This window comes from Palaemon carinicauda, chromosome 19, assembly GCF_036898095.1.
Source record: "Palaemon carinicauda isolate YSFRI2023 chromosome 19, ASM3689809v2, whole genome shotgun sequence".
Lineage (NCBI taxonomy): Eukaryota > Metazoa > Arthropoda > Malacostraca > Decapoda > Palaemonidae > Palaemon > Palaemon carinicauda.
Genome location: NC_090743.1, coordinates 97,564,494 through 97,579,527, shown reverse-complemented (window position 1 = coordinate 97,579,527; position 15,034 = coordinate 97,564,494). Strand labels below are relative to the sequence as shown.

At 37.7% G+C, this 15,034-nt stretch overlaps 1 pseudogene; it reads left to right on the top strand.

Annotated features, from left to right (window-relative positions):
- The window catches only part of LOC137659155 (uncharacterized), an 88,046-nt pseudogene extending 75,977 nt beyond the window's left edge, over positions 1–12,069 (top strand).
- Positions 12,070–15,034: the final 2,965 nt, after the last annotated feature.

Genomic DNA, 15,034 nt, shown 5'->3' with positions numbered 1-15,034 from the left:
CCGGATGTCGTAGAGGATGAGGTCGACGAGGTGTCGGCTACTCCGGTTCAGATTCCGGAGCCTATTCCCTCAACATCGGCCGGTCTCCCAGTAGAACTGGGACAGGCCCTCTCTTCGATTGATGGAATGATCCAACAAATGCAGAAGGAGAATCAGGAGAAGGCGGCTGCTATGGAACTGCGTATGCAGTCCCTGGCAGAATCACATGGGCCCCGGAAAAGGGTCAATGTGAAAGACCTTCCCTTATGCTCAGATGCTAACCCATGGAGGTATGCTGAGCACATGCCGATGACGACTGGAAAGATCGTCATCTCGGATAAGCTGGGTTCAGTTCCCCTAGAGGAGGTGGAATTCTGGCCCAGCAAGGCATCATATCCGGACTGCTATGTCCGGCTGAGAAAAGAACCAGCTTCAAGGGAGGAGACAGAGCCGAAGGAGGTCATAATTATGGACCACGCTAAGGCTCAAGCCCTCCTTTCATCCTTGATGAAAGAGAGGGGCTTCTCTAACTCGAAGGTAGCTGCATTGAGCAAGAAGCTCCCTTCTTTTGTGTCCTCTCCTGCTAGAGCATTCCCCTTTTTACAGAAAGGGTTTGCGGCTGTCCTAAAGGCAGTCGAGGCCGGCAAGCCTTGCCCCTCTCTGGAGGAGTGTAAACCCTTGTCGCTGGCCCTGCCTATGGACCACAAAGACTGGAAGGATGTCCATCTGACGTTCTCAGTGGGAAAGTTGGAGGCTGATATTGCCGGACGGCAATTCGGCGAGGACCTCCCAAAGCTGTCCGACTCTCTTTTACGAAGAGAGTTCGAGACAAAAGAAAGACTGGCTGCCTCAATGTCTCATCAGACTACTCTTGAGACGATGGCAAGTGACCCCAAGGTCCATGAAATGTTCATGGTGGTGGCTAAGTCTCACCTAGCCACAGTGACGAAGGACCTTTATAGCTTCGTCAAGGCAAGGAGAGCTTGCAGGGAGTTCGTGTTCACCGGGGCTACGGTGAGACACGAGCCAAGGAAGTTAATCTCCTCCAACATTTGGGGAAAAGACCTTTTCCCTACCGATGTGGTCAAAGAAGTTGTTGATAAGGCCGCCGTGGAGAATAGAAACCTTCTCCAGAAGTGGGGCCTGGCTATCAAAAGAAAGTCTTCCCCGGATGAGGGTCCTCAACCAAAGAGGAAGAATATGAGGACTAGGCTACCGTCTCGGCCAGCCAAGCCTTTTAGACAGCAACAGCAACTGCAATTGCCATTGCCTCCTGTGCCCCAGATGGTGGCACAAACCCCGACCACTTTTCAGTGGGTACCCCAGGCTGTGCCAGGTCAGTCCACCGCATTCACCCCAACGTTCGAAGGACAGTCTTCTTCCTTTCGTGCAAAACTTAGAGGAGCAGCCAGAGGCTCGTCTAGGCGCCCCTCAAGGGGAAGGGGATTCAGAGGTGGTCGTGGTCAGGGAGGCAAGACCTCAGGACGGCAGTCCAAGTGAAACGATACCGGTAGGAGGGAGACTGATGAAATTTTGGGATTGCTGGACCTTCGATCCCTGGGCCCAAAGCCTACTCAAGAATGGACTGGGCTGGAGCTGGTACAGCACTCCACCCCCGTGCCTTCGGTTTTTCCAACACTCCACCCCCGTTCTTGAGGAGTACGTTCAAGAACTGTTGGAGAAAAAGGTGATCCGAAAGGTGAAGTTCATCAAATTCCAAGGGAGGCTGTTTTGTGTTCCCAAGAAAGACTCGGAAAAGCTCAGAGTCATTCTGGACTTGTTGCCACTCAACAAGTTCATAGTGAATTGCAAATTCAAGATGCTAACACTGCAACACATAAGGACCTTACTGCCCAAGAGGGCATACTCAGTCTCTATAGACTTGTCAGACGCCTATTGGCACATTCCAATCAGCCGTCGACTCTCCCCCTACCTAGGGTTCAGGCTACAACGGAGACTATACGCCTTCAGAGCCATGCCATTCGGGCTAAACATAACCCCAAGGATTTTCACGAAGCTTGCGAGCGCAGCTCTCAAACAATTACGCCTAAAGGGAATTCAGGTAGTAGCCTACCTGGACGACTGGCTGATGTGGGCAGCATCCGAGACCGAATGCTTGCAAGCTTCCAGTCAGGTGATCCAGTTCCTAGAGTACCTAGGCTCCAAGATCAACAGAAAAAGTCTCGATTTTCTCCATCCCAAAAGTTCCAGTGGCTGGGAATCCACTGGGACCTTTTGTCACACAGTTTCTCCATCCCGACGAAGAAAAGGAAGGAGATAGCGGGCTCTGTCAAGAGACTTCTAGATTCCAAAAGGATATCAAGACGCGAACAGGAGAGGGTACTAGGCTCTCTCCAGTTTGCTTCAGTGACAGACCCAGTGCTAAGAGCACAGCTAAAGGATGCAACCGGAGTTTGGAGAAGGTATGCATCAAACACGCGAAGAGATCTGAGAAGACCAGTGCCGACTCGGCTACGTACTCTTCTCAGGCCTTGGTCCCAAGCCAGACATCTAAAGAAGTCGGCTCTTCTTCAGCCACCTCCCCCGTCGATGACGATTCACTCAGACGCCTCAAAGGAGGGATGGGGAGGTCACTCTCATCGGAAAAAAGTCCAGGGGACTTGGTCCAAGCTATTCAGGACCTTTCATATAAACTTTCTAGAAGCTATGGCAGTGCTCCTTACCTTAAAGAAAGTCTCCCCGCGTCACTCGATCCACATAAGATTGGTGATGGACAGCGAGGTGGTTGTGAGATGCTTGAATCGACAAGGGTCGAGGTCACCACCTCTCAACCAGGTGATGTTAGCCATTTTCCGATTGGCGGAAAAGAAGAAGTGGTACCTGTCGGCAGTTCACCTTCAAGGAGTCCGCAATGTGACAGCGGACGCTCTATCCAGGTTCACACCGATAGAGTCGGAATGGTCCTTAGACGCAGGATCATTCTCCTTCATTCTGAATCAAGTCCCAGAACTGCAGATAGACCTCTTTGTGACGAAAGACAACAAGAAGTTGCCCCTGTACGTGTCCCCGTACGAGGACCCCTTAGCGGAAGCAGTGGACGCGATGTCCCTCGACTGGAACAGATGGTCCAGGATTTATCTGTTCCCTCCTCACAACCTTCTGTTGAGGGTCCTCAACAAACTGAGATCCTTCAAGGGGGTAGTGGCAATAGTGGCCCACAAGTGGCCGAACAGTATGTGGTTCCCCTTGGCGTTGGAACTACAGATGAAGTTTGTGCCGCTACCACATCCAGTTCTGACCCAGCGAGTCCAGAAGTCGACTGTCTGCGCTTCATTACAGAAAACCCGGACCCTGCAGCTCATTATTTTCTCGCCCTTGCGGTGAGAAAGCGTTTCGGGATTTCGAAAGCCAGCATAGACTTCCTAGAGGAATATAAGTGCAAATCGACTAGAAGGCAATATGAGTCATCTTGGAGAAAATGGGTGGCCTTTGTAAAGGCAAAGAATCCGCAGGAGATCTCAACAGACTTCTGCTTATCTTTCTTCATCCACCTCCATGGCCAAGGGTTGGCGGCTAACACGATTTCAGTGTGTAAATCTGCTTTGATGAGACCCATTTTATTTGCCTTCCAGATCGACCTAGGTAACGAGATCTTTAATAAAGTTCCGAAAGCCTGCGCTAGGCTCAGACCTTCAGCACCTCCAAAGCCCATCTCATGGTCTTTAGACAAAGTTCTTCATTTCGCCTCCCTGTTGAGCAATGAAGAATGTGCGTTAAAGGATTTGACGCAAAAAGTTATTTTCCTATTTGCACTCACGTCCGGGGCCAGGGTTAGTGAGATCGTAGCCCTCTCGAGAGAGGCAGGTCGTGTTCAGTTCCTGGATGGGGGGGATCTGAACCTGTTTCCGGATCCTACGTTTCTCGCCAAGAATGAGTTACCCTCCAACAGGTGGGGTCCCTGGAGAATCTGCCCTCTGAAAGAAGATGCATCTCTATGTCCAGTAGAATGCCTAAAGGTCTATCTTCGTAGAACTTCAGACTTCAAGGGTGGTCAACTATTCAGGGGAGAAACATCAGGCTCAAATTTATCTCTGAATCAACTCAGAGCAAAAATCACATATTTTATTCGCAGAGCGGATCCTGACAGTACACCCGCAGGTCACGATCCGAGGAAAGTTGCCTCATCCCTAAATTTCTTTAATTGTATGGATTTTGAACATCTCCGTTCATACACGGGCTGGAAGTCTTCCAGAGTGTTCTTTCGCCACTATGCGAAGCAAATAGAGGAACTAAAGAGATCTGTGGTAGCAGTGGGTCGTGTAGTTAACCCTACTGTTTAACTCTGCGAGGAACAGTGGTCTTAATTGGGACGATTAAGTCCAGGGTGAGTGTGTAGGTACATACTGTACTACAAACTAAATGAGGGCACCGAGTGCCTACATAGACTGTTCCTTTTTTCAAAGGTGAACCTAGCATAAGTACAGACATGTGTGCCGAGCGTTTCTAACGCTAATGTGATTGATTTGTAATACAGACTTTTATGACTTGATACCTCGGTAACTTAATAAAGTGGCGTTTAATGGTTTTTCTTTCAGATAAACAAGTTCTGTTTACTATCATACTTATGCTTAAAGTTTTGGGTTATCCTCTTTTATACATATATATATATATATATATATATATATATATATATATATATATATATATATATATATATATATATATATATATATATATATATATATATATATATATATATATATATATATATTTGTTGTTAACCTGTCTATTTATTGTCTGTCAATAAACTTGTTCTTGAGAACCTTGTGTCTCTTTCACCTGTGTCAATTTATTGGTATTATTGAGCATTTAATTCTATGTATCTTATCTGGGATAATTCTGGTAGAATTGTTCTGTTATGCAAGCTATGTTGCATTGGTTTATGTAGTCCCCTAATTGGAGGACTCCGTCCCATAAAGGGACGAGGGCGGTTTTATTAGTTTCTTCCTATGTGGGTATAAACCTTTGTCCAATACAAGTATTGTGCGGATTACTGGTCAATATATATTGACGCAGTGGTTCTATACAAACTATGCTTTACTTAATATAGGGCGAGACCACTATATTAGCTTGCCTGGTATTCATACATAGGTATATGTACTCTTCGAGACTTTTCCAGAGTCTAGTAGGACTCTTCCGTGTAGGGGGCAGGAAGCTCTAACATAGTTTATAGTTAGTTGAAAAGATGTATAACGGTAACATCTTAGGTCTCTAGGTCTAGTCGACCGGGAAAAAATTACCTCCGGGGAGTACGGCACGTTCTGAGAATCCACAGATACAGTAATGCTCTGGTACACTTCCATCAGGACGACATGGCTTGAGCCCAAAAAACGGATTTTGAGCGAAGCGAAAAATCTATTTTTGGGTGAGATGGCCATGTCGTCCTGATGGTCCCGCCCTTGCCTTTCTAAGAAAGGGCTGTAGGACCCCTCCCTACATACAGTATCTGTAGCACCTCGTGTACGCTACAAGGAATACAGATGGCGCCAGGATTGGCGCCAGGCACGCATACGAATCGGAGGATAGGGAAGCCTTGGGAGCGGCTCCCCTTTTTCTTTCCCGAATTCGTATCTCGCCAATCACCTCCTACGAGACGAAATCTCTGTCCAGGATGTAGATTGCCATGTGGCGTGTCAAGAATACGTCCTCTGATATGTCGCGATATCCCTTTCACGAGGGATACTCGCTCCAGGAGTTAGAATTCTGGTACCTTAAGGTAAATTCTCTGGGAATATCGCCGTAGTTGTAATATACCCTAGGAAGCTACCCTATAGGAACTTCCATCAGGACGACATGGCCATCTCACCCAAAAATAGATTTTTCACTTCGCTCAAAATCCGTATATATATATATATATATATATATATATATATATATATATATATATATATATATATATATATATATATATATATATATATATATATATATATATATATATATATATGTATGTATGTATGTATGTATATATTCATGTGTATATATGCACACATATATATAATGAGAGAGAGAGAGAGAGAGAGAGAGAGAGAGAGAGAGAGAGAGAGAGAGAGAGAGAAGAAGAAGCTAACCAACCATACACGTCAAAATTTACCCCGGGGAATTCTAATCTTATGATTGCGTTTAATTTTAATTTCTCATTTAACAAAATGTACTTCATTTTTTCTCGAAATCAATGCAACATGAATCAAACAACATAAATATAATTCTATCGAAACCTATAAACAATTGTTACAATAGTATCCACTATAAAGCTGTTAAAAGATATGATAATAGGTGACCCTACTGTGTCTGTTTTCATAAAGTCTTTTCGAATGTGCAAATTTTGATGATAATTCTTTTGCCTCCATTTTATTGCTTTATGCTTTTGTATCGGAGGCGCTGATTCTACTTTCATCTATAACTGACATTTATTGTATATCTGTTTCGAAGGATTGAAGTATTACGAAATCTATTGGTTCACCTGTTTTTTATTTTTATTATTATTACTCACTTCAATGACTTACACACCCGTGGACATAACGCACACATCTAAATACATGTAGAGAGAAACACGGAAACAAACACACATTCACACTCACATACACACACGCACACATATACACACACACACACACACATATATATATATATATATATATATATATATATATATATATATATATATATATATATATATATATATATATATATATATATATATATATATATATATATATATATATATATATGTGTGTGTGTGTGTGTTTGTGCATGTGTGTATGTATGTATGTGTTTGTGTTTTAACTTGATATTTTGACCCTCCCTTATTAGTCAAAAGAGAATTTCTAAGCTATAATATCATTTCTACCTCGGAAGTGATAGGGGACTATATTATCTTATTAACAATGATTATACCATTTACTAAAATTGAAACGTTGTAATGACCCCTGTTGAGCTCCATTAAAATTAATTCAACTTAATTATCTTCTAAAAAGGTTTCAAACTCCCGGCTTATCTAATAGGTGTTGCCCCGCTTAAGTTGAGTAGATTAAAATATTTTCCAATCAGGATGTGACCTTTATTACGCTCAATTCCTTATGCTATAAAAGCACCACCGTTGACCCATTCATAATCCATAGTCCAGGTTTTCTCTTTCACTTTTTTATATAAATATTTCCTTGAAATGATATCAGGTAGTAGGTTGGCCAGGGCACCAGCCACCCGTTGAGATACTACTGCTTGAGAGGTATTGGGTCTTTTGTCTAGCCTGACAGTGCTTCATTGGATCCCTCTCTCTGGTTACGTCTTTGCCTATACATATGCTAGTATTGTGGCTTATTCTTTCCACATTCTCTGTCCTCATACACCTGACAGCACTGAGGTTACCAAACAATTCTTCTTCGCTCAAAGGGTTAACTACTGCAATATAATTGTTCATTGGCTACTTTCCTTTTGATAAGGGTTATGGTAAGCAGCTCTTCTAGGAGAAGGGCACCCCAAAATAAAACCATTGATCTCTGTACCATGGCCTTTCACTGTCTTGCTTGAGGGTACACTCGGGCACGCTGACCTCTCTTATTTCTTTCTCTCTCTCTCCTGTTTTTTTAAGTTTTTATAGTTTATATATGAAAGATCAAATTTAATGTTGTTACTGGTCTTAGTATATTTTATTTTGTATGTTTATTACTTGTGGTTTTTTATTTCCCTGTTCCCTTTCCTCACTGGGCTATTTTTCCCTGCTGGAGTCCTAAGGATTATATTTTCTTGCTTTTTCAGTTAGGGTTATAGCTTAGCTTGTAATAATGATGATGATACTCAACATAGTGTGCGACCTTGTTTCCATGACTGAGTCGATCTAAAAGTGACACTGTGTTTCTGTGCACACGAAGTTATGAAATTAAAAGTTGCATTTATCAATTTACATATCGAGGGTTTATGACGCAGTACTTTGTGTTAATGATAATTGTTTGCTTATGATATTATAAACATTAATTCATCAATTGACAGGAACCTTAGCTTTAAGAAAACTACCGTTCTTTTTAGGTTATCAACAATTTGTGGAATGCCTGAGCCTTTAACAAATATTGGTATATCTGATTAATGAAGTATTTTCTATTTCAAAAGGAATGAATTTACTTACACAAAATTCCTCTCATGAATGGATTGATGTTAGACTAAACTGCAGTGGGCTGTTTGCTATGGCCTGACTATTTCTTTTATTTCTTTTCAATAACGCAAACATGATTTTTGGGCCCTAAAATGTTGAACCAGTAAAGACCTAACATTTTGTGACTGTGACTTGCCATTGTAACCAAAGCCTTTTCTGTTTCCTGATTTATGGAATTAATAAATGTGGTGGCTGCGTCTGTGGCGTCCTTCTAGAATCTAGAATATCGTTAAAAAGTGAACACCTATAAATGGGCTTTTATGGCACCAACAAAATTGTAGATGGTGTTAGATTCATCAAGTAATTATTGAAATTATGAAAATTATAATAATCAAGAAATATATTAAAATCATTAATATTATTGAAATTACTGAAATTTTTCCCAATATTGAAGTTGCTAAAACTATTAATATTGTTGAAATTCCTATCATCATCGAAATGTATGAAAATATTAAAATCATTGTTATTTTTGCAATATAATTATTATTATTAGAGTGATTAAAATCATTAAAATTAGGATTATAACTAAAATTTGTGAAATTAACCAACTTATAATAATTGTATATATTTCTAATCATGATAATTGTAAAAATATTATTAACGAAATCACTAGAATTATTATCATTAGTAAAAATTATTGAAATTATTATTATAATTATTAGAATTATAACAAGTATCAAAAATTTATTATTATGAGGCTTATTAAAATCATTATTATTATTGTTATTATTATTATTATTATTATTTTATTATTATTATTAATATTATTATTATTATTATTATTATTATTATTATTATTATTATTATTATTATTATTATTATTAATATAAGATAATAACGATAACTGACAATAAATTTGCCAGTGAAAATATCTGAAATTGGAGGGATTATTGTTGAAGTGAAGTTGAACTATTGATATGAAGAGCTTAGGGATTATTACCTTCGGGTAATTGTTTAATTGTCTAATTTAATCTGACGGAAAAAAAATCACAGGTAATACGAAAACAGGCAGCTATCAATTATAGCAATTTAGTGTGTGGTTGAGTCAATGATATAGTTGCTTCGAAATGCTTATGCCCAAACCTTTTTAATTGAAATTTAATATCTGTCTTCTGGATCTCACTAATGATTGGAAAAAGTATATCATGTATAATTATCTTTGTACTATAGTCACTGCAGATATTCCGGGTGAAATAAGCCCCACCCCCTGATAACGTCATAGCCAATCACGTTGTCTCCCAAGTTAGTACTGGTCACAATGAACATGATATTAGCAGAGGTCGACCTAATCGAACATGAAATAATTTAACTTTTTTTTTTTTGAACGTTTGTAACATTGAAAAATTATCTCACTTTATCGTAATTTGGTAAGTAAATAAGATAGGAAATAAGACTTCCAGATTACTCTTTATCTCTACTTGGGATATGGACCCTTTGTGATGGCCAAAATTTATTTTGATAATTTTTTGCAATTATCATTTAAAGAGTCAGTTCTATTGAAGTTCTAAGGGAGGAATGCTCTGCACTGTTCTGTTCAAGGATGAGACACACATGTGATTTCATGAGATCAGTATTGAAGAAAATGCTTTTCCATTATAAAAAAACACATGGGGTGAAATAAGGTTACGGTATATTTCGTCTCGTAGGAGGAACAGTTTAGTGACTCTAACATCTAGCAATTAATATGGCATCTTGGACCATTTAACCAATATAGGGAACAGAATGACTATCGTCTATGCGTTTGCTTCAATAACATGAACCCATTTGACATAAGGAATAGTCTGCTATGAAAACATGCTGATTGTCTGGGGATTTAGATTGGTTTGGAAATTAGGAAATATTTCTTACTGATCTGAGTGACACATACAAAATATGATTTATGTTTTGCTTTATCACAAAAAAAAAAAAAAAAAAAAAAAACTTTTGACGCTTAACACGTTTTTCCCTTAAAAGCCAAGTTTAAAATGTTTCATTGGTTCTTTGAATGTTACATTAAATGTGGAACTAATTTTTGCTTTACTTCTGTTGTATATAATTCACATTATACAAACTAAATTAATTTTATGCACTACAGCTTCTATTGAATTAGAAATAAAAACGGAGGTAATTTTTTTGTTGATATTGCAATCTTAGAGAAAGACAATTTTTTTTCCCAGATTTTTTGGTTTTTTGGTGATAAGGACTCCCAGGAATGGAAGTATTTATATGATAATAATTTATAGACGTATTCTAATTTAGTTCTGTTGTATTTAATTTTCATGGCAGAAAAAAAATCCAATTTTCTTCATGACAGCCCTATTTAAGTAAAATTGGTGATAGGGTGGTGAAAGTAGGTAATTTCTTTCTTGATACCGCAGATTTCTTGGTGCAATGTAAACAAAAAGCAGATTTTTTTTTTTTCTGTGAGAAATTTACATGGGTGATGGAAGTATTTTCGAAATAATTATTTCGATACTTTCAAAGAAGTCTTCATCTGCACAAAAATAATCAAAACCTATCAAGCTGCATCGTCAACAGCCATGTTAATAGAGTGGCTCGATATGAGACAAGTAGTTCCTCATGTGTCGAGTGAATATTTCATCAAATATTGTTTTAATTCTGTATAATTTCTTGTTTCGTCTCTTTCACAGATAGCATTAACAAAAGCAGCAATTTGGAAGTCTGCCCCTATGTCTTGGCTCTTCTGCTGTTTCTAGTCGCCGAATAGGCAATCGTCACCGCACGATTTCTTCAGCAACAATTGTTATTTATTACAGTGACTCTGCAATTGACTAACTATTGAATGTTGCAATTATCTCGATATAGTTTTTAAGTGCAATTACTACCGTGTTTTAATATAATATAGAATAGATTTTGATAAAGGATTAACGAGTATTGCTAGTGAGTTTTTGGTAAGAGGCCTTCGGTGCCGAAGAGATTCCACTTCCCCTTTAAAACAATCAAATTAAATCGCAGGTAAAATATGCATAAAGAATAATCTTCAGGTAAATTTTAGCAAAAATAAATAGAAACAAGTCGAAGAAAGACAATATAAACAACAATAATGACATTTTAATGATCGCTATGAAGAGTAAGTTGGAAATGTGGCTAATAGAGAACAAAACCATGTAATCATATGCCATAAAATATCTAGTGTAAAAGGAGAAAATTGTTCATTCTCTTACAGAGAGATTACAGAAGAAAATATTCCTAGGTTTAACTGTATCTTAGCTTGAAAGATGAATACTAGGGTTTCTTATAAGAAAGAGCGCTGAGTTCTATATCTTCTAACAATTGAAAAAAACTAGAATGCTTTAATGATATTTTGAGAAATTAGATTCGAAGCTTTCTCTTGATTAATATAAAGTACTAAACAGTTCTAAAATTAAACAAAGGGTAAATACAGTTATAGAGAAAGACGAAGAAGACACAAGAACACCTGAAGGTAACATACATCATGAATGGAGAAGTGTTGTGTAATGCAGATCTTATTAATTATCTTATAACTTGTAATTCATGTGGATTAAACATCTTACATGTGGAATATATCATTTGGTGTGTAGGATTAATAAATGCAAAAAAAGTCATGCTAAATAATAGTATTTATGGTAAAAAAATTAACTGCTTAGTAACAAATAACGGAATCGACCAGAAACCATTAAAGATTTTAATGGAAAATAACCAGAAATAATTACTTCAGAAAGCAGTTAAAGTCTATTATTATTACTTGTTAAGCTACAACCCTAATTGTAAAAGTAGGATGCTATAGGCCCAGGGGTTCCAACAGGGAAAAAAGCTCATTGCGGAAATGAAACAGAGAAAAAGGAAATATTTTAAGAAGAGCAACATTAAAATAAATTTCTCCTTTATAAACTATAAAAACTTTAACAAGAAAAGAGGAAGAGAAATAAGATAGAATATTGTGCCCTAGTGTACCCTTAAGCAAGAGAACTCAAACCCAAGACAGTGGAAGACCAGGCTAAAGAGGCTATGGCGCTACCCAAGATTAGAGAACTAAGGTTTGAAGGCTATTCTAGCATTAACAACATATTCATCTTGAAACAACATGTAATCACCATTCTTAGTAAATCAAGAGGAGGCAAGTATGGCGGGTCAGGTGTGAACTGTACACCTGCCACTTTAACTCTACTCTTGTGTACAGTGATCATTAAGAACTGGTATTAGCTGAAAGTTCAAATAATAATAATAATAATAATAATAATAATAATAATAATAATAATAATAATAATAATAATAATAATAATAATAATCGTATCAACTTCCTCAATAATGCAATGCAAAACTGAGAAACCATGCTTACATGTTATGGAAAACCGCTTGCTGAGGTCAACATCAGGAGAGGAATCTTCCAAGGGGACTCACTATCCCCACTACACTTTGTAGTAGCTATGATGTCTATGACATGAGTTCTGGAATAGAATAGAATTCCCGATGTTCACGGATGGCATCAAGCTGTTCGAGAAAGATGGAAAGAAAATGGGAATGCTAATCCAGATGGTAAAAATTATATCAGGAGGCATCAAGATGGGGTTTGGAATAGAAATGTGTGTTCTAATTGATATAGAAAGAGGAAAAGTAACAGGAAAAGAATGGCTAAAACTGTCAGGTGTAAATGTCATCAAGGACATCGATGAAGCAGGTTATAAATACCTGGGATATTATAAGTAAAGGCTATAAAACACCAGGAGATAGAGGAAAATAGTAGAAGTGAATACATGCAAAGAATCAAAGCTATAATGAAAACAAAGCTTAATCTTGGAAGCATGTTATAGGCCATAAAGGCCTATATCAGTGCTGGTTATCAGGTACAGTGCTTGAATAGTGAAGAGGAAGAAATCAGAACTAAGCAAAATAGGACAAAATAGAAAATTGATAAACCTGTACTAAGAAATGCACACAGGATCAGAGATTGACAGGCTTAAATGACTAATTAAAAGGTTGTGTCAACTTGGTAACTAGAACTCTGGGATAATATCTTAAAACTATTGAATTGAATGGCTAAAGAAAGCATAAAACAAAAATTAGAAAGTGGGATGAAGACCCAAAAGTATATAAAGGAAGATCAGGAAATGAGAGACTAAAAGAATGGCAAAGTAAACCAATGCATGGACAATTCATGAGGCAAAATGAAAAATTGGCCAGTAAGAAAACATTAGTGGCTACAGAGGGGAGAACTTTAGAGGGAAACTGAACGGATTATGGTAACACAATATTAAGACTTGAAGATATATTCAACGAACAATAGATGGAATTAACATTTCATCAAAGAAGAAACAATGAATTATTATTATTATTACTTGCTAAGCATCAACCCTAGTTGGAAAAGCAGGATGCTTTAAGCCCAGGGACCGCAACAGGGAAAATAGCCCAGTGAGGAAAGGAGACAAGGAAAAATAAAATATTTCAAGAACAGTAACATTTAAATAAATATTTCCTATAAAAACTGTGAAAACTTTAACTAAACAAGATAAAAGAAATGAGATAGAATAGTATGCCCGAGTGTACCCTCAAGCAAGAGAACTCTAACCCAAGACAGTGGAAGACCATGGTGCAGAGGCTATGGCACTACCCAAGACTAGAGAACAATAGTTTGGTTTTTGAGGGTCCTTCTCCTAGAAGAGCTGCTTACCATAGCTAAAGAGCCCATTCAGCACTTGCTCAGAATCAATATACAATAAGCAACGCAATGATGCACTGGCTAAAGCTCTTCATTGGAGTCTGTAGAAAATGCCAAATACAACGCAGTAAGACAATGGTATGAACGTCAACCTTAAGCCGTGGTAGAAAATGATCAGGCGAAGTTACTCTGAATTGTAATGGACGGAAAATATGTTACAAGTACATCGACAATACAACGAAGAAGGAATTAGTCATTGATGTTAGAGCGCCGTGGGACTCAAGAGTGGAAAATATGCTGAAAGAGGAAATAAAAATACCAATCCCTAAGAACTGGAATATAAAAGTAGAAGTAACGGCATTAATCATAACACTTGGATCATACCTAAAACATAATTGAAAAGGAATCTTGAAAACTAGTAGCCAATATAGCTCTACGACTTAGGGGAAGGTGCTACGGGAAATTGCCCATAATAGTGAAGGTAGTGATGGATTTCTATGGGAGCTGGGTGCAACCGAAAATTCCACATTATAAGCCACCAGTCTCGAGAGGCTGTGATTAGAAAAAAATTGTTAACAATAATCATCATGAAAATATTATTATTATTATTATTATTATTATTATTATTATTATTATTATTATTATTATTATTATTATTATTATTGTAAAATACTTAAATAAGACAACCGTGTAATATGGCTAAACTGTTTGATATCAAGCTTGGTTCAGTGACTTAAGCAGCTGTAAGAGAAAAAAATATATTAAGGTAAAAATAAAGTAGTTGAATCTCTAATCAAACAGAGGGAGTGTATGAAAACTAAAGGATGAAAATAACACTGGGTTGAAGGAATACCAAAACATCTTAGAGGAGAAACTAACATTTATTTCTCATAGATCTGATTTTCTGTACTTTATGAAGAACATAAAGATCCTGGTTTGATTAGCTCCTGCCTGATCGGGATACAGAGATTCTGATTTAAGTAAGGAGAACGACTAATGTTTATGCTCAAATATTACAAAGAATAAATAGATACAACATAACAATTTGGAAAATTAAGCATTTTCCCTTCTCTATCATCATACACAAGGCGAATGTACAAAACATACAAGAGATTAGGAAGCTTAAGACAAAGTTGAGCAAACAGACATTACCATGAGGCTGGAATTGACTAAATATACGAATGTAACTATTCGTATAAAAAGAGCTTATTTGTTAATAAGAACTTTTTTTTATTGCAAATAGAAATATCCATTGAGCATGGATAAGT